This window comes from Chrysemys picta, chromosome 1 (genome assembly GCF_011386835.1).
Source record: "Chrysemys picta bellii isolate R12L10 chromosome 1, ASM1138683v2, whole genome shotgun sequence".
Lineage (NCBI taxonomy): Eukaryota > Metazoa > Chordata > Testudines > Emydidae > Chrysemys > Chrysemys picta.
Genome location: NC_088791.1, coordinates 78,344,837 through 78,371,346, shown reverse-complemented (window position 1 = coordinate 78,371,346; position 26,510 = coordinate 78,344,837). Strand labels below are relative to the sequence as shown.

The 26,510-nt window shown below is 38.5% G+C and overlaps 1 protein-coding gene across 13 annotated transcripts in view; it reads left to right on the top strand.

Moving 5' to 3' along the window:
* The window catches only part of MGAT4C (MGAT4 family member C), a 631,037-nt gene that overhangs the window by 152,119 nt on the left and 452,408 nt on the right, over positions 1-26,510 (top strand). For all 13 annotated transcript variants that reach the window (XM_065560073.1, XM_065560070.1, XM_065560061.1 and 10 more), the window contains one exon: positions 1,368-1,467. The gene's annotated coding sequence lies outside the window, so the exon portion shown is untranslated. The remainder of the gene's footprint in view (positions 1-1,367; positions 1,468-26,510) is intronic.

The window sequence follows — 26,510 nt, the reverse complement described above, 5'->3', positions numbered from 1 at the left end:
ATCTATTTCTGAACCTAGCTTACTTTTTCAGAGGGATAGTCAGAGTAGCATTTGAGCCAAAATTATCTAATGAGTCTTCAAAAGTTAATCAGCAACTCCTTATTCCAGACTCTCGTTTACTCCTTGGAAACACAAATGGTGTTTTGTCAGCAAAGGGAGAACATTTATATCTCCATTTTAAAGTGTGTGTGTGTGTGTGTGTGTGAGAGAGAGAGAGAAAGAGAGAAAACAGGGCTTATAATGGTGACTCATAGCAACTTCAACAATAGCATTCACACCCACCCTATTAAAATATATATAACATATGTTATGCTAAAAGAGACATAAAATATTTCACATTATGATTTTGCATTAAAAAATACAAATGTCTTGCTTTCCTTTAATAGTCACATTACTACATTAATTGTAGACCTGGGTGAGAACTGATTTCCTGAGAAATTCTGCAATAACAGTGTGGAATGAAAACAAAAAATAATGGAATTTCCCACAAAATGAAATTCAGAAAAATACTTTTTGTTGTTGTTGTTGATTGAAACATTTTGTTACATTTTTACCTTTGACATTTTTATAAAATTTTAAAAATGTGAAATGAAAAAATTGTTTTGGAATGGCAACTTTAAATATTGAAAAAGTCTAATCAGAACATTTCAAACCTTCACTCAATTTGGTCCCCCCCCCCCCAATTTCTTCTAAATTGACATGTTTCCATGAAATGTTTTTCAACAAACTCTCATTTTTCAGATGGAGAAATCAGAAATTTTCTGACCAGCTCTAACTAATGCTCAATCGATTGTAATCGTGAATAAAATTAGGATAGAGCCCTAAAATACTTCATCATAGAACTGGGGAGGAGAGAGCGAGATAACATGTGTAAATATGTGTTCTTCCTTCTTTGAGGTGGGTCTGAAGACATTGATTACTTTTGTCTACCATTTTACTGCTTCCCCTGTTCTATGGCATAATAATCCACAAGCATCCCATTCTTTAATTATGGACTGGCGGTAATCACTCCATAGTTAAAGATTGTAAGTTCTGATTTTCAATTCTGCAATTTCGTCCCCAAAGCATATGCTTTCCATTTCAACTTCTTGAAAGATTTTGCTTAGAAATTATTACCTTATAAGGTAATAAGCAAGCAATTCTCTGATAGAGCCAGAAGAAGACAGTTTACTTGACTAGGTTTAGCCAACACATACTGATAACCATCTTTCTATTATGTATGGGTCAGCCAAATTGCTCTGTTTTCCTATGCAATGTCATAGAGCTTAAAATAGTGGCAAATAAGGGGAGATTAGAGTACTGCACTTACTGTGCAGTAACTGGAGTTTGTTGAAATCCTCATACAGTTTTTCATTTTTTCTTTCCAGACTTTGACTCGCACAGCAGCTGCATCTCGGGTTTCAGCCTGCAACCTCAACATGACGTTCCAGGCCTGCCAAATATTGTTGGGATCTGCAAGATAAAAAGGTATATGAGATAATTCAGTTTATTGTATTAAAGTAGAGAAGAACTTGTAGAAGGGGAAAAAACGGGGGGGAGGTTTGGCAACAAAACCTGTTTTATGCCTTTATGAAATACTGTGTGTCTGTGTGTGTACACACACCGTATCAGTATAATCTATTTTAAGTTCATTTTAAACCACCCACTTATTAAAATGTACAGCTTCTGATAGTGGTTTATGTATTAAGTTTAATATTTATGTACGTGCACCGACACGAGCAATATAGCTCCAATCCAGGAGTTTAAAAAGGTTACCTTCCTCTGAGGTATTTGCAGGGATAGAGGGCTCCTGCATGGAGAGAGCCAGGAAACAACCAAACTCAAGAAGAAGATTGTGCTGAGGTTTATACTTGCATTGGTTTTAAGTTAGAAAAAAGGCAAACTCCAGGAAGTGGAGGATATAGCAGGATAAGTTTGAAACATCCTGTGTGTGAATTAAGTCATTCAAGTGGCTGTTGAAGTCACACAATCCCTGAGCTCTGACAGAAAGTCAGGGGGAAGATTGGGTGGTCTGTATAGCACCTTGTTTCCACTTTGGCTCTGGATCAGCGAACAAAGTGAGTGCACTTGAAGAAGGAGTCCCCTGATGGTGGGCTTTTCTTGCATTTGCATCAGATGCAAAGAACACATGCTCATTTTGAGGTCTCTCAAAGAGTTTGGTGGGGTTGTATGAGTTAAACAGTCACAAGGCTGGCAACGACATCCTGTCAGAATTTTGCCATTAATGTGAGGTCTTACAGCTTAGGTAAAATCAGCCAGCAAGAAAACCAGCTCCACCCTGAAATGAATTCAATATATATTTTAATTCTTTGAGGAAGTAATTATTTCAGTCCTTACAGATTTGCCAATCAGATATGGTCTCAAAGGGGAAAAAATGAATAATTATAAATTCATTGTGTATTTCTTATGAGTTCCCAGTAACTAATTTATATGAAATATATTGCAGTCGCATTAGGTTTATGGATACTATTTCTCTATTTAGTATGATTGTGGAGGGAGCGTGTGTGTGTGTGTGTGTGTGTGTGTGTGTGTGTGTGTGTGTGTGTGTATATAGATATATATATATCTATATCTATATACACACACACATGCTCCCTCCACAATCTATATATAGATAGATAGATATAGATATATGTAATCCTAATGTTTAAAAATCTCCTGCTGGATAGACCCCATTTCTTTGCTTGTGTTGAGAATATTGAAGTAATGATCAAGTAGGATTTTTTTAAATGTTCTCTAAACTCTAGGTTGTCATTTGTTGTTGTTAAAAGATTTTATCACATTATGAGACATATATTTTTCTGAAATGCTATATCAACATTATGCACACTCTCCACCTGCTAATTATTCTATTCTAGATTGATTTGGGTGCGCCATTAACATGAAATCTTGCTTGAATGACTTTTTTTTCCCCCACTGACATACAGAGATATTAGCGAGATATGCATTTTGCCCTTTTTACTTTACCAGCAACTTCTCTTCTTACTATTTTTATTTTATATCTGACTAAATCTCACCTGCCAATTCTTTTCCATATTGACATAGAAAAATCCAATTACATTTCACGATTCTGGTAAAATTGGTTGATGAAAGCTTACTGTTGTCAGAGGAAGAAATAGCTGTAGAGTTAAGACAACATAGCTGTAAACTGGCATCCATGTGTCCATGTTTCACCTTACCACTCACCAGCGTCCTTATCACTATACTGGCACTACTGACATAATCAGGTTAATGTATAAGAAGGGACTGTTGACTTTTATGAAACTGTGTGAAGCTGTAGAATACATAGCGTGGCCTATAGTGGATTTATTCTGACCATCTATAATGTAGTTAACTAATATCCTACTAGTACTGATTGGAAAACTGTTAACTAAAAAAGCATATTAACAGTTTCTCTTAATGTGGTACCCAACAATGTGGTGATGTAGTAGAGTAGAATAATGGTAGTGATCTTCTGTATGATCAAGGACAAAAATGAAAGAAGCCAATGCAATTCTAACAGTCTCACTCACTCTCACACCTTACTTTCAATCCTTGCAAAGAGCCTCTTAGGGGATAGGTATCAAGAGCAGTATTTGACTTTTTGTTTGTCAAAACAGAACTCTATGAGAAATCAGGTTCAAACTTGACTTGGTTTGCAAGCTTAATGAGACCGATTGTATATCTGTCTGCATCGCTTAATCACAGCAAAATTACTTATGAACAGAGTCCCTTGTGCTGAGAGACTGGAATAGCAGAAGTATTGGCAGTCTGAGATGATGATGATTTATTATAGTGCTTTGGATGTTCACAACATTCTAGACTTAGTACAAGTATACAAATCAAGAAATGAGACACAAGGTCTTTTCTTCAAACAACTTAAAATTGACAACCTGTGTGGGAAATTGTTTGACCTCTACCTGCACCATCAATCCTTTACTTTCATGACCATTAAGGAAATGCAAAAACAACAACAGAAATTGAAACAACAAAGATGGGAAACAGATTTAGAACTAGTATTAGCAGTACTACCTTTTACTTTTAATCTCCGCAACCATGTAGGTGTGTTGTAGTGATTTTCTGTGGTAATGGCCATTGTCAAAGCTGGGATTCTAGACTAACCGGATCATTGTTCCATGATGGCTGTTCATGTTCCAAAATGTAGATAGATCAATGTGGAACTTAAAAATTAATTTGTAGCATGCATAGTGCATTGCAAATGGGAAGTGCTAACGTGTTAGATAAGTCTGAAGTACTTATAGTATTGGTGTTAAAAATAATAGCTATTACTGTTAGCGTTATTATTATATAGTGCATTTAAAAACCCATGGTAAGTTAATTCTGTTTTTTTGTTTTTTGTTTTTTTTTGGCTAGGAAATTATGGTGTCTTTCAGTCTAGCCAAGTCAGTCATGTTCCTGAACTATATTCCTTTCATAAACTCTCTACTTTGCTTTGCAGTTTTTATTCATACTTCCCTATTAGCAGCAGCTCTATTTCCCTATTAACAGGGAATGCAAAAAGGTATATCAAGAATCCAATTCCTAGAATATTTGATTTAAACAATCCAAACCAGTCATGCTAACCAAATGTCATAATACACTTAATTGCTTCTGTCATAATATTGGGTTGTCCATTAACTTATTAAACATAAGGTTGGTATGTATAACTTTGTTGGTAAAGAAAAATTAATCCAAACAATAAACTTTGACAGGGCAACATTTTGATATTTATCTCTTGGGACAATACTACATGCCTCTGCAGGTTGTAAAAATTGTATTTTTGCACTTGTGCTATTACATCTTCTTGACACAGCAAGACTAAATTCCAATTCACACCATTGCTGGTTACAGGACGAAGCATGCCACAGACAGTAAACCAGTTCTGTTATCTATCAGTCTTGCAGTTGGTCTGTTCCCTGACTATAAGAGTTGTCTTCTGGTATTGCATTTTGAATACAATGGCATTATTTGATGAAACCCACAAATTCAGCTCTTTTGTTGAGCACCAGATAAATCCTAATAAAATGGATTTTGGGTGTGAAATCACCTTCTGGTCCCTGTTTTGATGAGATTATATATAGCTGCTAATAAAGTCACTGATACCTATATCCATGTAATGTTGCATACTCTAGAGAGCAAGATATACAAAGTTAAAATGTGCAACATATTTTACTTGATTGGCTATAAACTCTCAGATGAATTTCCAGGTGGTGAAAATAGGCTTTCTTGATGTATTTCAGGAATAAATCCTTTACATCTGATTAAAATGCAGATGAGTATCATAAACTATTGTAATTTGAAAGGGCTGATCTCTTGGTACAATCTGCTTCCATCTGCTTCGGGTGTAAAGCTGGAAGGAGATGGCTACAATACAACTGAATTCAATTTGGGGTCAGAGCTAGCGCCCCACCTCCCACCCCCAAGCTGAACATTCAAGGTGAACCTCCCAATGTGAACCAAGCATTTTTGCTGTTCACTTATGATATTTTGGAGATGTCCGAAAAGCGTAATTGGTACATCTTTATGATGAGATTAGTGATAATTCTAGCAAAGTATAGCTTCTGCTTGTGAAGACTCCGAAAACAATCCTGAAAATGATAAGAATGACCGAAAGGGTAACATGTCACAAATGTTCTGAAAAGGCTAATTCGGTGCACTAAGGTTTTCCTTTGATGGGTGGTTCATTTAGCTCTTCCTATATATTTCAGAATAAGGTCAGTGAACAGCTCTAAATCATATCTTGAGTCTACCTACTTGCAATTAATACTCATTATTTTAATTATTGCAATTATGATTAATATAGCTATGTATCAAGAGTTTGGTTTATGGGACTGTCTTGAAAGAAGCTGCTGCATCTTGGAAGATTATTGCTTGACTGGGATGCATCCAATAAGGATCATTGGTAGCTGCTATGCATCACTCCAAGGGCAGTTATTAGATGTGAGTTTTTGAATATTGATGCCTTACATAGAGGGATAGCAGGAGCAGCAGGGTCATTTGTTGAAGCAGTAGTTGCTAGTTTGGAGGGGAAAAAATAAGAGAGAAAGTGAGAGGTGAGCTTAATATACCACCTTTGCATGGCTGACCTGTAAAGTGTGTGTGAGAGACAGAGCAGGGAAAATAAAAAGGCAATTTCCCAGTTAACTGATGTTGAATAAATAGAGTAATAGGTACTTTTACTGTAATTCTCTTTTATATTGAAATTATGTAGGCAGGGAGGAGAAGGAAAAATACTCCTTTTCATCTGTTGACTTCTTAGTAAAATATTAAACTCATTCCCTGCAAAACAAATAGTCTGCTTTGAAAACTGGCATGGGATGTAGGGATTAGCAGAGGTGTTGACATTGAGAAATTAAGTTCAGTTACTCAATGGCAGGGAACGATATCAATGAAGAGAGGAAAGAAATGTTGTGCTCAGCTCACAAACAGCAGTATTACCTTCTAAAATGGGTGACTGTCAACAATAGCTTTTTTATTACTTTTGTTATTGGGAAAAGTCATTGAATATTCCATTCACTCTCCTTTTCAGTTGATGTTTTGATAGCCTGAATGCCTCTGTATAGTGAACTCATTTCCTGAAAATGTATTTTTAAAGAATGTCTGAGAGGCTCCAATTCTACAGGACTCTTTTTTTTCTGTTCTCCCTAGAGTTTCTCAATGTTTTGCGTATGGGTTATGCCTTGAACTGACATGGAGAGAGTGAAGAACTGAAGGCTTGATTAAATGGTAACTGTGTAGTAAGATTTCAGTTACCAAACTTTTGGACTAAAGATGTAATTGGCATTGAGAAATTAAAAACGGGATAGATGTTAATGCAAACATTTGCCATGGAGAAGGAAATGGGGAACTGATCATTATCAAGTATCAGAGGGGTAGCCGTGTTAGTCTGGATCTGTAAAAAGCAACAGAGAGTCCTGTGGCACCTTTAAGACTAACAGATGTATTGGAGAATAAGTTTTCGTGTTTGAATGTAGGGTTACCATACGTCCAGTTTTTCCCGGACATGTCCGGCTTTTCGGCAATCAAACCCCCGTCCGGGGGGAATTGCCAAAAAGCCGAACATGTCCGGGAAAATGCCGGCCGGGCACTTCCCCTCCTGTGGCTGCTCTGCTGAGTCTGCTCCTCCCCTGACTCTTCGGCTCTGTTTAAGAGCCGAGCTGCCCGAGCGCGATGGGCTTCAGGCAGCCCCCCTGCCTCCGGACCCCAGCCGCCGGCCGGGCACTTCCCCTCCCGGGCTCCAGCGGCGCAGGGTCCGGAGGCATGGGGGCTGCCCGAAGCCGGTAGCACTCGGGCAGCTTGGCTCTTAAACAGAGCCGAAGAGTCAGGGGAGGAGCAGAGCCTCCGGCCGCGGCGGCTCTGCTCCTCCCCTGACTCTTCGGCTCTGTTTAAGAGCCGAGCGCTACGGGCTTTGGGCAGCTCCCATGCCTCCGAACCCTGCGCTGCCGGAGCCTGGGAGGGGAAGTGCCCGGCCGGGGGCGCAGGGTCCTGAGGCATAGGGGCTCCCCGAAGCTCAAGCGCTACCGGCTTCACGGTTTGCCGGGCAGCCTCCAGACAACTGCGCCCCCGGCTCGGCGCATCCCCTCCCGGGCTCCAGCTGTACTGGGGAAGCGCCGGCCGGGGGCGCAGGGTCTGGGGGCTGCCCGGCAAACCGTGAAGCCAGTAGCGCTCGGGCAGCCCTTTCCGCGTGGCTGGGAGTGGAAGGGAGGAGGGGGCGGAGTTAGGGCGGGGTTGGGGCGGGGAGGGAGCGGAGTTGGGGCGGGGCTAGGGGTGGGGAAATGGGCGGGCCAGGGCCCCGTGGAGGGTCCTCTTTTTTTATTTGTTAAATATGGTAACCCTAGGTGAATGCCTACTTCGTCGGATGCATGTGACGAAGTGGGCATTCACCCATGAAAACTTATGCTCCAATACATCTGTTAGTCTTAAAGGTGCCACAGGGCTAATCATTATCAGAGTATCTAGATGCTGCATGTTTATCCTAGAAAGACACCTCAATCAGCTGAAACTATTATTTGACCATTAATGTCTTGTCCCTTCGTTAAAGAAGGAATATCACTCAAAGGAAACATTTTGTATAAAGGCAGAATATCTGTACAATAAAAACAAGGGATATAATGAATAGTGATGTGTGGGCTTCTCCACACACAGAAATTCTTTGTAGGACATCTGGCCAAGCATGTATAAGTGACAGGTCACAAAGTCTGTAAGGAAAAGAAGAATTTTGTCTGCCATATTAGATAATTCGGACCCTTAGTAAGAAATTTTAGTGGCAGTATAGTGCTGCTGTAGCACTAGTCTAGGCATGTTTGTGTTTATCACTTTATTTCACGCTATTTTGGTACAATTGCCAATAATAATCTTTATTGCCTTTATTCCCTTGCATAGTAATAGCGATATTTTAAGTCTGTGATATTTTCTCCAACCATTGTTGATGAGCATCATGAGAAACTATACCTTCTTGGAGCATAGTACAAGAATCTGGTTGCCATAGGTCATAAAAGATTATGAATAAAAAGTAACCAAAAGACTAAGCAAAAATATTGCTCTTCATAGAACAGCAATGTCAAAATCACTTAGTATGACTGGAAATTTCAGTGGTTGCCTTTAGAATGTCAACATTTAGTAATGGCAACTAAAAATATCCGAAATACTGAAGTTATTTCTGAAGGCCTGTATAGTGAAATAGTATGGTGTTGGCAGTCACCAGTTGGTGCTACTTAGAGCTGGTCAGAATTTGTTGGAATTTCAAAATTCTTATGAAATTTGAAAAATAAATGAGGACACTTTCAACTAAATTAAAATTCTATAGCTTTGACATTAAATAAAACATTTTATGTAAAGATTGCTCTAGAAACTTTATATTTAAACATCAACCTTTTATTTTTTTAAGTGAATAGAGTTGTTTGAGTTTATCTTTAAAAGCTGAATAGTCATTTTTTCAAGTGCCATAGAAATCCCCAGTAAGAAATTGTCAGGATAAAGGACAGAATTTTGAATCACATGTTCATTAGATCTCCAGACAATTAGGTTTGATAGAATTTTCTGAACTGTATAAAGGTTGTGACAGCATTTTCCTGACTGGACTGCATCTTTATGGCTATGAGCTAAGTGTAAAATTGACCTTAAGTCCCTTCCTTGATAATTACTTGCTAATCTGTAGTTGTTCGATTGACTTTACAATGATGATCTATAATATGGTAATAAGGAAAAATAAGGAGAGATGATGGTCTTCTTCAGGAAATAAACTATATAATCAAATTGAAAACTAAAATGTACACAAAACAGTCATATTATTTTCATCTGATTCATTAAAAAAGAAGGTCACAATCCTGTAATTATCTCCTCGTGGCGCCCTTGATTTTAATAGCATTCCAGGAAGGCTCAGGAGTGCCCACATGGTAGATTGGGGTCCAAGAAAGATCCTCTCTCTTCTGTTTATATAGTAATAGCCACTTAAAGATTAGAGGTTCAGAGTCCTAATTGATAACTTGTTTGATTTTAACCTAGTTTTATATTTATTGTCTAATTTATTCTTCAATTTGTCACAAGATCTAATTCCCCAACTCTGTTATTCTTAGCTTCCAGGGCAGGAAGATTCTGTGTAGGAAACAAATCACCAAAAGCCATTTGACCTTTTCTTGCTTGATAAAACTGGTCTCCAATTAAGTCACTTATTACAATTTGTAGCATAGCTTGGAAATGTACTCTATCAGTGCAATGTGTCACTAGAGAACAGTGTGATTTTTTTAAAAAGCCAGTAAGTTAAAATGTAGTATTAGACTTGCCTAAGTTGAGTCTATTATCTACACATTTGGGTATTAATGTACACAATTTCTTACTGTCTTTTCAGTTACTTCCTAGCCACAAAAAAATCCACAAATGGTACATTGCATTTTTTTGTAGGAAGCCTTTAGCCTGGAAATGTCACCTCACACTTAAAACAATAAAACTGCGTATTGTAACATGAACATGGGATTCCCAAGTGACCTAACATTTCGGATAGAAAACATTTCATTTTGATTGGAGCATGGATTCAGCCTTGTAAACAAGTTCAACAAAGAATACAAAATATGTAATATAAATTCAAGTTCATATTCCTCTATTCAAATGCTGCACATTAGGAACCTAGGAACTAGTTATGACGGACAAATTGATGAGCTGTCTTAAAAACAAGTACAAGGATAGAGATAGGCACCTTCTTTCACTTCTTCCAATTACATTGAGAAGATTGTTGCACTCTCTCCATTATGTATAGGATTTGTAGCAGTTCAGAATTCCCTCCTTTCATTTATTTAGGTAGAAGCTAGTGCTTTCTCACTTAAAGTTAGATTGTGCTGTTTGTACACTGCCCATATTAAAAGGTGATGCATAGGCACACTGCCCCAAGTGGAGCACCAGAAAGCATTGTGATTGCCAGGCTCTGTTGTAGTGGTGGGGTGGCAAGATATTTGTGGCACTCCTTTTATGAGGTGCAGAATACCATCACCATCCCACAAACAGTCAATTCTTTTGGCTGATGCATGGGGTGAGGTTGGGTGCTCGGCTTAATCCCTGCTCTTTACCGTCCTCTTCTCACCCTTTTGCTCCCAGAGAGGAGCATCTGGTGTGCAACCCAAGAACTCCAGGAGCTTTGATGTGGGTAGCCCCTGTGTGGCTGCTGAAGATGGGGAAATCCGCACACTCCCCTACTTTCATGTATGGCTATATTAAGTCTCGTAACAGTCTAGTCTAGTCATGGTATAAATTGGTCAGTTTAATTTAATACTGCTGTACATTTATAATGTGTTTAATCAACTTAGTTTTAACGTAGACCAGGCATTTACCAGAGACCTTCTGTGATCTGTATGATAAAAAGTTTCAGCAGAAAAAAAGTTGTATTGTCTTATCCTATGAATACTTGCTGCACTGAGTACCCCATTTGAAGCTAGTTACTGAATTAATTAATTAAGCCCCAGTAATAGTTGCTACTACTACTACTACATCTTCATTTGCTTTAGTTTTTAGTAAAAATGTTTCTTCCTCAAGGTTTATTTTTGAGGGTTAGAGTGTAGTGTTTACAAAAAGGACAGTAAAAATAATTTCTTAGGAAATTATGATATTACTGTTCCACTGAAATCTTTGAAGACAGAAGTATTTTTAAATGAAATAAACTTAATTGTATGTGATTGTGTATATTTTAGAAATCTGTTGATAAGTTATATTTAAATGAGCATTTTTTCAGAGAACAGTAATATTTATTGAAATACTGCTTAACTAAAGGCTCATTCTTAAGTCAGTTTTAAAAAATAAATTTAAATGTTCATTGTAGAAACACCAAAAAAGAGGGGTTTCAGATCTTGATTAGGCTTTTGTCAAATAGATTTAGCTAATAAGAATATAACATTCCATTAGTTTACATTTCGGATCTCACTTTTTTTCCATATGAAAACTAGCCATATATTAAGGCCCAAAATGCAGTCAGCTTGCATGCAGAATATTATTTTAATAATTATTTTGTAATATATTATTTATATACAGTACCCCTTTAAATGTCGACACTATTTTACAAAGCAAAGAAAGCCTGTGGGCTCAGAGCCTAACAAAGACAAACTGCAGGGCCGCAGTTGAAGTGGGGAGCATGGTAGCAAAGAGGTCAGCATGAAAAATAGAGCTGGTTTGGCTTTCAGTTTCAGTTTGGCTCCAAATATAAACTATAAAATACAGAAAGAAATCCCCACCCTGTCCTGCAACCCATAACTTGATATAGTTCTAGAACTTCTGTAATTGGGACACTATTTGGCAGGTGCCCCTCTGTGGCCAGAGGTGTTTCCACAAGGCCCTCCGACTGTTCAGGGGCCCGTGGGAGTGGCGTATAGTTTATCTCAGGGCTATCCACAGCCCTTCCTGAAACTGGCTCAGTAGCAAAAAGTAATTCAAAATAGTCTTCAGTGTTTCAAATACAATGTCCATCATACCAGCCCTGTATCTCTCATCCAGCTTCAATGGTCTTGTTATCCATGGAGACTTTATTCTGATCAAGAGAAACATAGCCTTCTAGTTTAGACTTTCTTCCTCAGTCTCTTCCCCTGCCGTTTCCTGTTGCCTTTTATACTGGAATCATCTGATTCTCCTAAGGTGGGACTCATCTTGTAACCTGGCTTAGCCCCAGGCTCCCCAGCCCATGGGCAAACCGCCCTATTACTCTTCTATTACTAACTCCATTAAAGACATAGGGCTAGATCCTGAACTATGGCTGAGACATGTTTGGTGCATCTGAGGAAGGGGGTACAAACATGAGTTTTAGTGATCATGTGGCTGTTGTGTGCCAGTCTGATTCCCTCAACGAAAGTTTGCCTATTGTGTCCAGAGTTGTAGCCATGTTGGTTTCAGGATATTAGAGAAACAAGGTGGGTGAAGTGCTATCTTGTCTCTTTCGCCAACAGAGGTTGGTCTAATGCAACTTTCAAGCTACACAGAGTTGTTCTTCAGCAAGTTTGTCTCTTTCACCAACCAATTTTGGTCCAATACAAGATATTACTTCACCGACTTTATCTCTCTATTGTCTCCAGGGTCTGTTACAATAGCCAGAGATCACCAAGAGGCCACGGATACCCCAGCCATGCCAACTGTATCTATTGCATTGGCTTTTTGCTGTCTGAGGATAACTTGACACAGAGGATCTTGTGATAAAACTTTGTTTAAAAGTTCTTTAACCTTACTGAAAGTCAGATTTACACTTAATAAAGGCAAGAAAAAATAAGCTAAAGCCTAGGTCTTGCAAGGAGATCCCTTTCGGTATGCAATGTAACATCACATACTAACTTGTGATACCTTCAAAATTTGCCATAATAGTGCACAGTAAGAAAACTTTAATGATGTATTTTCCTCCTTTGACTTTGTGTTGCATGATTTAAAATAACAAGAACTAAATTTAATTTTTAAGTGGTGCTGGATTCAAAGAGCTGTAAATGAAATCCTACACTCATTCACAGAACAAGTACACCATAGGCAAATTTCTCCACGCTACCCTGCCAATATATTTCAAGCCTGAAATGGAAGTATTGCCTCTAGAAGTATCAGGGTAGTTTTATTCTTTATATCTGTTCAGTCCTTGGTGTGTCTCCTGAATCTGACAGCTAATGTCAACTGCGATGTAGACACGTCTCCTCTAGGAATTTTACAGGAACAAAAATCACAAACTTAGTTCACATATGGTAGACCATAGAACAGCTGCTTAAAATGTCACTTCTCCCCTAAACCACATTTGAGCTCACTCAATATGGATGTTTTTAAAGTTTAATTCAGACTTTTGTGGATTTCAAAACCGTACTTGTGGTCAGCTAAATAAATAAAGCTATCATTTACATTTGGGGAAATGTTGGCCTTTAATTAGCCTTCTGATCTCCAGTGCGTGTGTGTTTGCCTTTAAAAGGGCAATATGAAGGATTTTTCATTCATCCTTAAGTTATTTTTGAGCTATTAATACTAAGAAAGAGGACAGAGAAAACGAGGGAGGATTAGCTCTTAAAGGTCATTCTAAGATGTGAAAGGTGTCATTGACCCAACAAGCAAGCACAAGTAGTTGTTTTAAGAATTATTTTTTTATAAAGAAAATATACCACGTTCTGAAGGAACTTTTTTTTCTTTGTGACATAAGCTCGCAGTTTGCAAATAGAAAGAGCATATTATAATTCATTTTTTTACATGAGGCTTTATCCATGTCTTGAACTCTTTGAATGGTTTTAAATGTTGTATGTCTTTATGCTGTTTCAGTGGGAACTTTCTTCACTTCTATTTTTGTGATTGAGCAAAGTTTTGTGGTAACCACTGCTCAATAGATGAAATTGTTTCAAATGTGTATCTAATTTAGTAGTGCATTGTAATACAATGCACTACTAAATTATTGTAATTGTAATGACAAACTAGGATTTGTCATTTCACACTGACTTTGCAAGCATTGTAGTTAACTGAAAGACTGATAGAGAACTTCGAGCAATATAACCTTTTTTTTTTTTTAATAAAACTGTAGCGTAGGGAGAAACAGGCAGTATTTAACTGAATTTTACCAGAATTTAAAAACCAGCCTGTACCTTGTTTAGAGACATTTATATTTACAACACTTGAACTATAACAGATAAAACAAGAGACTAAAAATAAATATCAAATAGTGGTTGTTGTCAAGATCTTTAATTCTCTCCTTTGCTTAATGTTGTCACATCGTTGGGAACACAAAACTATGCTGATAACACTAATAATTATGAACAGTTTTTCTAAAATTGTTAATAATGGGTACTGTGTAGAATCTCAGAGGAGTGAGAAACAGATGCCGAGGAAGTGCTAGAGTAATTTGAAAACAAAGTCATGGACAAAGATTGAGGACATGACCAGCATATTAGCTATTCAGGGATGTTGAAATATAATGGCTATGTTAATATTGTAATGTACAAACATTTAAGTGGAAGTTAAACACATTTTTATTAAGAATGAGGGAGCACGGGATCACAACTGCATTAAGCCGGTGTGAGAATTAAAATGATATATGGCCTTGGTATCTCTGTGCTTCCTGTGTTTTTAATGGCATGCCTTGTTGAAATTGATAGCTTTTCCTTCCTTCTATTTTGAAATGATATTGTCAATGTGAAATGTGGAATATCACTGAAAAGTCCAGTGTTGTCAGTCTTTCCAGTGTATTCAAGTCATGTGCACCTGATGTGAAGGTAGTACATTGCATGTTAGGGGACTGAATCTTAAAGGTGAATAAGAATATATTTTTTTCAACCAAGTAGGCTAGCTTTACAATAAACTGCCAAATGTCCTAACAATAAAGAACATTTCAGCAAACACACTTTTTCTTCAAAATAAACTTTTTGGTGGTTGTTGTAGGCCATGAAGCTTCTCTGTGCAATCTCTAAGTTTGCATTCACACTGGACATCCCAGTATGCACAGATCTTCCAAAAGAATCATAAATAGTACTAGTAGAAAACATCTGTGGTAGTGGAGCAAGGAATTGCCTGTGGGAGGAATAGGTAAGTGTTATACTTAGTGTTGAATGGTAACTTTGGAAAAATATCCAGTAGTAAATAAAACAGGCTTACCTTTTCCTCCCATTTGATTAGTTCTCTGCTCAAGCACCAATGATGTTTAAGGTTATCATCACCAGCCCACACTCCGTTACTTAACACAAGGAAGATGTTAATTATTATTAGATGAGAAAAAATTATCCTAGTTACTAGCCTGTCAGTTATATAAACTTGGTATGATTAAAACGATATTTTAAAATAGTATCTGATCATTCAGTTTGCTCTTCATTGGTGACTTTCATCTAAAACCTGTTGATTATGTAAATCTAAATAGTTTTTTCCCCTTAATTCACAATGCTATATGGTTGGCATAGTGTTCATAAATCAAGCTGTTCACTTTGTGCATCCTCACTGCTAAGAGAAAAAGGGATGGAATCCAGATAAGGCCCGAGTATCAACCCTTTGCTTGGCAGATATGGAGACTTCCTAGACAGTGGAACTGGTGCACTTTCCTTGCACGAGGGAGGACAGGACTATTAGGACTTGCTTGGGGTATGTGCACAACATGGATATAGAAAGCTGTCTCGGGAGAGTTAGGGCATAAAATTCCATTATAGGCTAATGCAGTAATTACATGTGAGGAAAGGAGAAAGCTACCTTGCGACTACCATAGCCCAGTCTCACCTGTGGATGCTATCTCATCAGAGACTTGAACAGCAACCATAGTCACCTGTGTCCCAATTGTGCAGAGCATTAAAGGTGTATTACAGATGAACAGGCACTTTTCTTGCCCAAACAGCCATTGTCTGGCCATGTCAGAAGAAAGACAGGAGGCAAAGGATGTGGTTTAATTAGGCTACAATTTTATTCACTTAAAATGGTGGGAATATCTGGTAATAAATTGTATGGTGCAAGTCGTCATTTATTTCCTTAATTGTTTTCATCTACTTGGGGGACTGCCATCAGCCCTCCCCCTTCCCAATCTGGTCCTAGACAGTGTATTGCTCTGACCCTACTGCCTCATAGTGGAGCCCCATGGCTGCATGTAACCACAGCAGGTTCCTCTGCCATCTTGTTCCAGCAGCTGCTGCTGTTGGATGATTGATGAGAGCCTGGCATTGCCACCTTACTGGCCGGGGCTGGGTGGGTAATTTCTCCCTTGCCTTTTGAGACCCTGGCTCTGCACTACCCCCTTTACTGCCTGGGGGATTTCCTCCACTACTCCTTGCCCTGTGTACTAGGCAACATAGCCCTGCACACTTTCCCTTGTGTATGGGGATTTCTTCCCCACCCCCTGCCATGCTATCTATGTTCCCCAGCATTCCAGGAGGGGAGAGGGAATTCCCCTTATCCCATCCCAATCTCAGAACACTGTTGTGGTGAGTATGTGCATGCATCTGGAGCCTCCTCTGTGAGCCCTGAGGAGCTCTGCTGCTGTTGACAGCCTGATCGTAGTTAGAGAGGCCATCTTTGGAACAGCCCAGGGTAAAAATACCACCCTCCTCCAGTCACCTGGAATGTAGTGTCCCTCCTCCCCACACCTGGTGCAGCCACTTCCTGTTCCATCCAGGTAAACATTCCCCTTCCTCACCCTTTGCCACCAATTACAGAGGGAGCCCTTTTAGAGGCAATAACCCCCTTTCTTCCCTCCTATTGGAAAAAGGACACACTGCTTATAGTTAAAGTGAGTCTTAGTTGATGCAGGGGCCTTATATGGACTCTATGGACCTTTGTGAAATTACTAGTATCTGTATATGACCCATGAACTATTTTGAGTCTGTAAATATGTCATGTTTTCTTAAATGGGCTGTGTATGTATATTATATTTTTTTTCAATCATTCTTTCTGTGCATGAAGTAGTTGCTTCCATTTTCTATTTGTGCCTGAGTATTCTAACATCTCCTGTATGTACTTCTGTTTTCTGTGTTGTCTGTTAGCATTTGTCTGAAATACATGCCAGTATTCCCATAATAAGTGTAGGAGCTTCAAGTTAATCAGAATTCATTTCCTTTTCATTCTAATATAAATCCTCAAGGCCACATTTAACTTATTACTCCATGCTGCTCTAGCAAATCTATCCTATTGATGAGTCATTATTTTCCAGTTTTTCTGCTTACTGATATCCATGATCCCATTTTCAACCTCACTTACACACAAGTGCAGATTAAGAGAGATTCATTTTGGAGGAAACATTCCCCATCAATTTAGTTGTGCCAAAAAATGAGCTTCTGAGAGCAGACTACCATATATGCTTGTCCTTTGCCAGGAATTCTCTTAATATGGAGAAAAGGTAGAATTCTTCTGAGAAGTTTTTGGAGAGAAAATAAAAGAAACTTGATGTGTTTCTGTTGAGAGAGTGATCATGGGAATCTGAAGTAATCCCTTATCTTTTCCTTTCAAAACTCTTTTACACATAGATTTTATATAAAATGTGTAGTATTGTAAAAATACTTTACGGTGTTAGTTGGACTCCGTTCAAACTCACTTTCAGTTGTAACTTCTTTTCTAAAAAAAATGTGGGCATGTGGTATGAATTCATGAAAAAACTCACCAGGTTATAGATCTAAGAAAGGCATATATCTGGGGAAAAAAAAAAAATGTTCACTTCTCCTTCTCTCAGTTTATGGGTAACTTGGAGTACTTGAAATGGTTCTTTTCTCACTAAGAGCCTGATCCAAAGCCTGTTTAGGCCAATGTGACTCTTTACATTGACTTCAGTGAGCTCTGGATTGGGCCCCAGCCTTTGTAGTTCCCTCTGATGCATATTGAAAAGCCATGTAGCATCTATTGCTCCACAAATACTAGATCAAGAATGTTTGGGTACATATTCAAAGTTTTCTGCAATTTATAACTATACATATTACCTCTGGGCACCTTGCATCTCGATAGAAAAAAATACCATTTTGTTTTATTCTTTCAAAACTTTTTTTTTTTTTTTACCACCAGGTCCATAGCTGATTTATCTTTCAGTTGTAATTTCCAGGTCAACTTATTGGTTAAAATGGTACACTGCCTTTCTATTAAACTTGTATCTACCACTTTGATTTTGTTCTGATATGTATAAGCTTGTATTTTTACTTTAAACTGCTGCAAAATAAAGATGTATCCAACTTCAATGCCTAAAGAAGAGACTTCACATTGTATTCTTTATTCTAAAGCAAACACTTTGCACATCTTGTACTTGGGGGAAAAAAACACATCTGTCACTACAATAATAGGTTATGCTATCTATGTATGCTGTTGTGATTTAAATGATAGTTGCCATCTAATCTGGCAGTTATGTGGTGCTCATGCTTGATTCTTTGTTGTATTTACACCGATTATAAACTTATTGTGCATGAACCAGTTACATTTTTGGATTGGGTGTCTGTACAAAGGGGCTCTGATTTCCATTGTAGGCTTCTAGATGCTATAATAATAATTATATTATATTCAAATGCAGGACCTGAAATCTCAGTTCATTTGATAAGATTTACTTTCTAGCAGAAAGTGATTTTGTAAATAATAAATGTATTATGTTGTGACTAGAATATCTGAGGTGGTTGAGCTAAACAAAAGCAAATGTAAAGTTGGTGTGCTGCACTCAATATGTTTGACACCTACCGTCATCCACAAGACCATCCATTCTATGATAATGATGAAAGCGTTAATACTTTGTCTAATATAAGTTACAATGAAAAGCATGTTACCATTTGATAGAATATCTCTTATTGGAAACTTCCCTGACCAGATATAAAAATATCGTAGTAACTTACTGACAAACACTTTTTAAAAAAAAATAAACAAGTTATGTATGTACACTGAAAAGTGAGCCAGCTTATGATATAGGTTTAATAAATAAATGATGCATTTGATGGGATCCAAAACTTTGAGAAGTAAAGAACCCTAGGAATGTAATCAGTAACAAAATGAGTCCACTGAAGCCAGGCTCGAAAAGGGTGTTTTTTAGATGGTGGAACTGGACTTTTAAAGAGATTTTTGATGTATTTGTAAATCACTGGTTTTGTAGTGCTGTTATTTTGAGATCTAGAGGCTGTAAAGTATATGCATAAAACCCAGATATATTGATTTCCAGATCAGCTTTACCTTCAGTTAGATGACTTCCTTATTGTCTTAATTACTTGTGACTGATATTCTTCAAAGGCAATCCAAGCTTAACGAGTACAAATTGAACACTTTTTCTTGACCATTGCCTGCTCCTGACTTCAATACTTTGACACATCTGTGCTTAGTTGCCATAATGAATATTCACATATTCTCAAGAGTTGCATCAGTTTCTTGGCTGTGGACAAACTCCTGTTTTTCCAGCTGCTATCTAATTATGGCAAGGCTTTAGATTTCCAGTAGCTCATTTTCCAAGCAAGTTGCAAAGATGGCAGTGTTTACAGATGAATTGCTCTCAGTTAAATCGATAGTCATATGATCAATTAATTTTTGTAGGAAAACATTTTAAACTTTTTATCACTCCTTTTAGGACTGTTACATTAATGTCCTGTTAGAGCTCATCAGTATATTTAATAACGCAGGCAAGTGAAGTAATGTTTGAACTTAGTTATCTTTGACTGTTATCCAGTTTTCCGTGGAATATTGTTGATGCTGTGATTAATTTTAAAATATTTGTGCTTAATTTAATGTTTTCAAAGATGTTTAATTAAAAGTGTACCATAAAGCAATTACTTGCTTTGGACACATAAGGATTTAATGTTCGATTCTCCAACTCATCCATTTCCTTGTACTCTAAGAAATGTGTATATCCCCATCTGACACTGCCTGTGCTGTAGCTGTCTCTTATGGTGGCCCTTCCTTTGCTTACACCTCTAACTGAGTCATCTGCCAAGGGGCACAGTGGGGTGTTTGTGTCTCTCCATCTTTTTTCCTCTCCATTCTCCTCTTTGGAATAGCATTGCTTTTGACCTTCTTCTTCTTCAAATAATTCATCTCCCGACTCCTCATGGGCCACCTTCTTCTCTGACATCTGGCTTTTTTCTCTTCCTCCTCTCTGTCCCCCAACATCACCATTCTTGACTTCAGTTTTAATGTTGTGTAATCTTCCCCCCTCAACCACAGTCTTATTTGGGCTTGGCACCTGAACCAGCACTCTTACTCACCAGAATGGTCACTCGCTCTTCCTTAAATTCACCAAACCCTATTGCTTTTCAAATATCCCTATTTGTACTCCTTTCAGACTACAACCTCATCTCCTTCGACATTTCTCATCTGTCTCCCTCCCAGTACTTTACTGTCTTTCAATCCATCAACATCTGTTATTTCTCTGCCCCTGGTCTGCTCACACTCTCTCTTTTCCTGACTCTCAAATATTTTCACTCTTCTTTCTCCTCCATCCTAAAGCCTTTATCCCCTGTCTTCATCACAGTCTGTTGTGTAAACCCCCATCCCTGGCTCATCTCATTATCAAAGTCCTCTTCCCCTGCTCCTGTGGTTCTAGCCCAGTGTCCACACTGACTTCCTCTGCTACACATTTGTACTTCCAATCCCATTTTTTTCTGCCATATTCCTTTCCAAGCAGCATGATATTCACAACCCTAACTGACTCACAAGCATACAGTCCCAAAATCTGCCATGACCTCCCTTTCTCCTTTTTCTTTCTTCTCTCCATCTCATCTAATATCCTTTGCTCTAATCTCTCCCATCCTAACAAATTGTGTCTTTTGCACTCTTTTATCCCTTCACCTCCAAATTGGCTGAATGCACTATTTGCAACTGTTATTGTGAGTTCTTCTCTTATCTTCCTGGGTAGATTTCAGTCTGGCTTTTAACCAGTCTACTCCTTCTCCATAGTTAGATCTCAGGACTTCTACTTTAACCTCTTCCTTCTTGACCTCTGCAGCTTTTGACAATGTTGATCAGATCCTTCTTAAAATCTTGTTCTCCCTTTGACTTTTGTGGCTTAATCCTTTCCTGAGTCTCTTCCTATATCTCTAATCTTTCCTTGGGTGGGTCCTATTCCGACCACCACCCTCTTTCATAGGGCTCTTCTGTTACAGAATTTTTTTCTTTAGGATAACCTTATTTGCTCATATGGCATCTTTATTTGGATGACAAATCTATATCTCTGCTCCTGAACTGCCTCCTTCCACCCAGTTCCTCAGATTTGTCTGTCTAAGGGTACGTCTATACCCAGCCGCTAGTTCGGCGGCTGGCAATCGAACTTCTGGGTTCGACTTATCGCGTCTTGTCTGGACGCGATAAGTCGAACCCGGAAGTGCTCGCGGTCGACTGCGGTACTCCAGCTCGGCGAGAGGAGTACCGCGGAGTCGACAGGGGAGCCTGCCTGCCGCGTGTGGACCGAGGTAAGTTCGAACTAAGGTACTTCGAACTTCAGCTACGTTATTCACGTAGCTGAAGTTGCGTACCTTAGTTCGATTTGGGGGTTTAGTGTAGACCAAGCCTAAGACTTCTTCTTTTTCATATCTTGTCATTTACTTAAAACTTACCATGAATAAACTGGTTGAGAGTAAAAAGTTTTTTTTTCCTTTTATGGTTTCTTTGTTTTAGCTATTGGATTTGGGAAGTTTCTAACATTATCATTTTCATTAAAAAATAAATAAAAGGAAGCATGACAAATAACAGCTAAAATCCCAAAAAGCTATTATTGTGCTAATGGATCCCTGTTCATTCATAGGCCATTGCTATTTAACCTACACTCAAGATGCATTACTTAGAATCTCCCTATAATTCATTTGGCCATCAGTTTTGAGTCATAATGAGTCAGACCAAAGGTGCATCTAGCCCTGTATCCTATCTTCTGACAGTGGCTAATATCAGCTGCTTTAGAGGGAATGAACAAAACAAGTAATCATCAAATGATCCATCCCGTCACACATTCCGAGTTTCTGTCAAACAGAGGCTAGGGACACCATCCCTGCCCATCCTAGCTAAGAGCCATTGATGGACCTATCCTCCATGAACTTATCTAGTTCTTTTTTAAACCTGTTATAGTCTTGGCCTCCACATCTTATGGCAAAGAGTTCCACAGGTTGACTGCGCATTGTATGAAGAAATACTTCCTTTTTGTTTGTTTTAAACTTGCTACCTATCAATTTAGTTTGGTAACACCTAGTTCTTGTGTTATGAGAAGGAGTAAATAACACTTTCTTATTTACTTTCTCCACACCAGCCACGATTTTATAGACCTCTATCAGATCCCCCTTAGTCGTCTCTTTTCCAAGCTGAAAAGTCCCAGTCTTACTAATATCTCCTCATATGGAAGCTGTTCCATACCCCTAATCACTTTAGTTGCCCTTTTCTGAACCTTTTCCAATTGTAATATATTTTTTTTTTTAGTTGGGGCAGACATATGTACATGCAATATTCAAGATGTGGGCATGCCATGGATTCATATAGAGACAATATGGTATTTTCTGTCTATCTATCCCTTTCTTAATGATTCCCAACATTCTGTTAGCTTTTTTGACTGACACTACACATTGAGTGAATATTTTCAGAGAACTATCCACAAGGACTCAAAGATCTTTCTTGGGTGGTAACAGCTAATTTGGACCCCATCATTTTAGATGTATAACTCCATGGAAATTTTGATAAGTGTTGTCAGAAATGGGATGAGTTGGGTATCATTCCAAAGGCCTTTCTCCCACAAACACGTTACCAAACATGACAAGCCTAGAACAATTGTGTGTGTAGATATATATTTGAGCAAATATTTAAAAAAACAACTTAAAAAAATTATACTTTAACACGGATGCATTGCTTCCGTTAAAAATTGGATCTTTGGTAATCCTAGGGAAGTTAGCATTGACATATAGGACTGAAAACGTTTATTCATGAAAATCATCATCAGTGTCTTCTCCATCTAGGGTGTCACTGCTAGAGACAGTATCACACTGATACTCATTGAACTGCACTGGCACAGCTCAATACAAGACAAGCTGTTGACCAAACATTTGCAGGGTGGTGAGCACCTGGTTTTTGCACACAGAAATTTGATTAGATGAAGGATTAATTTCAGAGTGCACATGGTATTTCATTCACAACTAGTGTGGTCAGTCCATCCTCCAAGACCCATGCATGCCCAGTAGGGAAGGGTATTTTTGGATACAGTTGATCATAAATTATTCCAGAGCCATTCTATTGTTTGATAATTTGTCCTTTTGATAGCAGGTATAAATGCACCCCTGGTGGGTGGCAATTTTTCTTCATTTGTCTGCTTCTTGGAAAATGTCAATGAAGACAGCTCTGCAAGTGTTGTAATGTTGCTGTTCAAATGGTAAACTGGGCATATGAACACCTCCAGTGCATTTCTGACCTCATTAGTGACTGTCTCAGCCATTCAGAGTGAGGAGGAAACATGCGGAAGCTGAATCAAATGCTTTCTAGTAAGATAAGTTGGTCTTTTAAGTCAACCTTCTTGAAACGGCATGGATATCTGGCAGTCCAATGGCTTTTAATGGTATGAGTGATAGGAACATATCTCTGAGGGATAAAAAGCAATTCTGTTTCCCAGCACAGGCACAAAAACAGAATCTTGTAGAAGTCTTGGGTAGCATCTCAGAGAGAGCGCTAGAACTTCTCTCTCCCGTCCAAAAACACAGAGTATGGTAGCACCTCTTTGTGGCACTGATGGCATGCAAGATAATTTTGGTGTGAGATTTCTCATGGAAACTATGAAAACCTCTACTGAACAGTGCAAGATAGCAGCTTCATTATGCCATATGACAACAAAATTATTTAAGTAATTTTTCGCACAAGAGAGCATTTTTTTCCTGTGAGGTATATGGCTAATTCATTCTTCATGTCAGTATGAGACAATAGTTTCTTCATTGTAACATTGGGAATGTTTGTAGAGTCAATGATTTTTGTATTGGACAGGTGCAATAATATTATTATTATTATAATAATATTGGTAATATTTTAATTGATTTATCTCTATATGTGTGAAACACAAGGTGGACTTTGTCATAGTTCCAGTATTTTCTCTGTAGTGTCATAATGAGGTGTTCAGCCAAATCTCAGCAGATGTTAATATTTTGGTTTGTTGAGAGCTTGTACCTCAGCCACGCTATCCATGATTGCTCTGCTGAAAAGCCTCTGATTGTACAAGGTAGTAGCCACATTGTCTGTACGTGCTGGCTTAGGAAGACCATACCAGATGTGCAATAGTTTGTTTTTTGCCTGGCACATATGGATTGTTCCATCTCATTCAAGCATCAATACTGGCACCACAGAAGACTCATGCTTCCCAAAGTCTCTCACAGATCAACATCACACTGAGATCTGGACATGAGTAGGAGATGAACCAACAATGACCTGTCTGCAGTTAGCTTTGTATCAGTTCCTGGCATCTTCCTTCACTCTGGCTGTCTTCTTTGCCTTCGAGCTCAGCTTTAGTCTGTTCTTCTAGATTGGAGCCCATAGATTGACAGAGCCTTAGATAATGTTTGTTGGTTTTTGAAGGCTTCATGCAAGTCTTGACCCAAAGTATCCAATCAAATGACCTCTTTAGCTATGTCATCATTTGAAGACTGCTGTTGTCATGATATTAATGATTTCCAATCCATCAAATGGGTTGTGAGTAAGCTCATCCTGTAGTTTTAAAATTTCCCCTTCTTGGCATTTAAACGCACGCAATGAGTCTAGATGGTGTTTGGGATGATTTTCCCAGAAGTAACCAGCCATGCTTAATATTTTGTCCAAAAATTGATGGCATTCTTGGGTTGTCAGAGCATTTTGGAGGCTGTGTTATGCCCACAGACTATCCCTCCCCTGCTCTGACTTTGATTGCTCTGTTTTCATGTTCTAGGGCTTCATCTGAACCAAGTGCACAGAAAGGAACTGGTGACCTTTTAACAACCCAATTATCTTTTCAAAAATTCTCCCATATGTCAGGTCAGATTTTTCTACATGTTATTTCAGCGAGATACCAGTCAGTCATCACAGAATAGTTTGCTAAATCTATAGGGAAAAAAAGTATTTCACAGAGTCTTCTAGCGCTTTGGCATGCAAATTCAAATTAGCAGTCCTTGACAGTTCAAATAAAGAGCAGCAAAAGACTCAACCATCTTCGTGTATTGTCAGACCACAAAAGTTGGCTTTGTCACTGATTTAACCTCATCAAATTCCTTAACCCATTCTGTGATATTGCAGCTTTTCATAGTGTGCAACAGGTCATTGAAAGTAGAATGTACACTGGATGTGTGGAACTAGTCTTGCAAGTCCTGTGCCCTTTGGGAAATGACTGCAAGCACATTAATATGCTTTTCAAAGAAGACATCTAGGTAGCATTTTTGAAGGGCACTAGTGTGTACATCTATAGAACATCAAAACTTTTTCCTTGCAAGAATTTGGTTCACAGTATGCTCTATAAAAATCCCTGAGATCTCAGGAATACCAGTGTCATCATCAAAGGAGCTGATTGTGTGTATTGCTGCAAAGATTTGCTTCAGTTCTCTAGGACACAGATGCCATCATGAAGATCATCATGGGACATTATCAGCTGTTAAATAGGCCTGTAAAGGCCCATGTTTATTGTCACAACACATTTTGATTCAGTTCCATAAATATACTTATTCATGCATTCCAGTTGCATAAATTGAACTGAGTCATCAGTGGGGCTTGCAGGTATGATTGCATATATGAGTCTTTCAGTCTGGCACCTTCTATAGTACCAAGTTAAAGGCTGGCCCCATTGGAATGTATCTTTTGCATGACATGGTATGATATGGTATGTCTTGAGTGTCTAGATGATTTGAAGGTACATCATTCTCTTCAGCTGAAGCTGTGCTCAGTAATTTTTTTCACCTCTGGGGTTCATCCCACTTTTGCACAATAACTAAGTGAGGTGTGAATGTAAAAGACTCTAGTATAGTCAATTTAACTGCTGCTCCATTGAAAATTGGATTTCTTGGCTTCAGAATTTTTGGACCTTGGTAGGAAAGTAAGTGAGTCAAGAAGACAGGACGCTCCTTCAAGGAATGGTTCTTTGCTTTTCCAGAGAGCACTTGATCATGGGACTGGTTCTCATTAATAAACTCCTAAGAGCAGACCATAACTGTATCAGGAAGGGTACCTTTGCCAGCTGCTGTATCTTCAAGGAAGTCTAAGTTATCAGCAGCACAAAATATAAACCTATCCTTCCTGTGGTTTCGGAGAATGTATGCCCTTCATTCAGTTCCATGTAGCAAATAACCACATTTATAATTGCAGTCTCCAGGGGGACTACTCTGTAGTCACTGGAGAACCTAAAGCTGTGCATAAGCTGCTATAGAATTTTGTTACAGGTTTTGGAATGAATTGATAACCAACAGCCATATGTAGTGGTAGATTATCACATGTGGCAGAGTTGTAATGTATGTGTTGGAAACCTGCCTTTCACTCAAGCATTCATACATAGTGATTTGCGATAAAATGGCCTCCTTGAGCGCCACCTGCATGCTACTCTATCTGCTGGTGCTGAAATCACTGTGGCCACTAATGCACCACTTAAACACGTGCAGGTCACAGGGTATTATTTTTTCAGGTTTGGCATCAGCTATGCTCCCACAAACTGAAGGACAAAA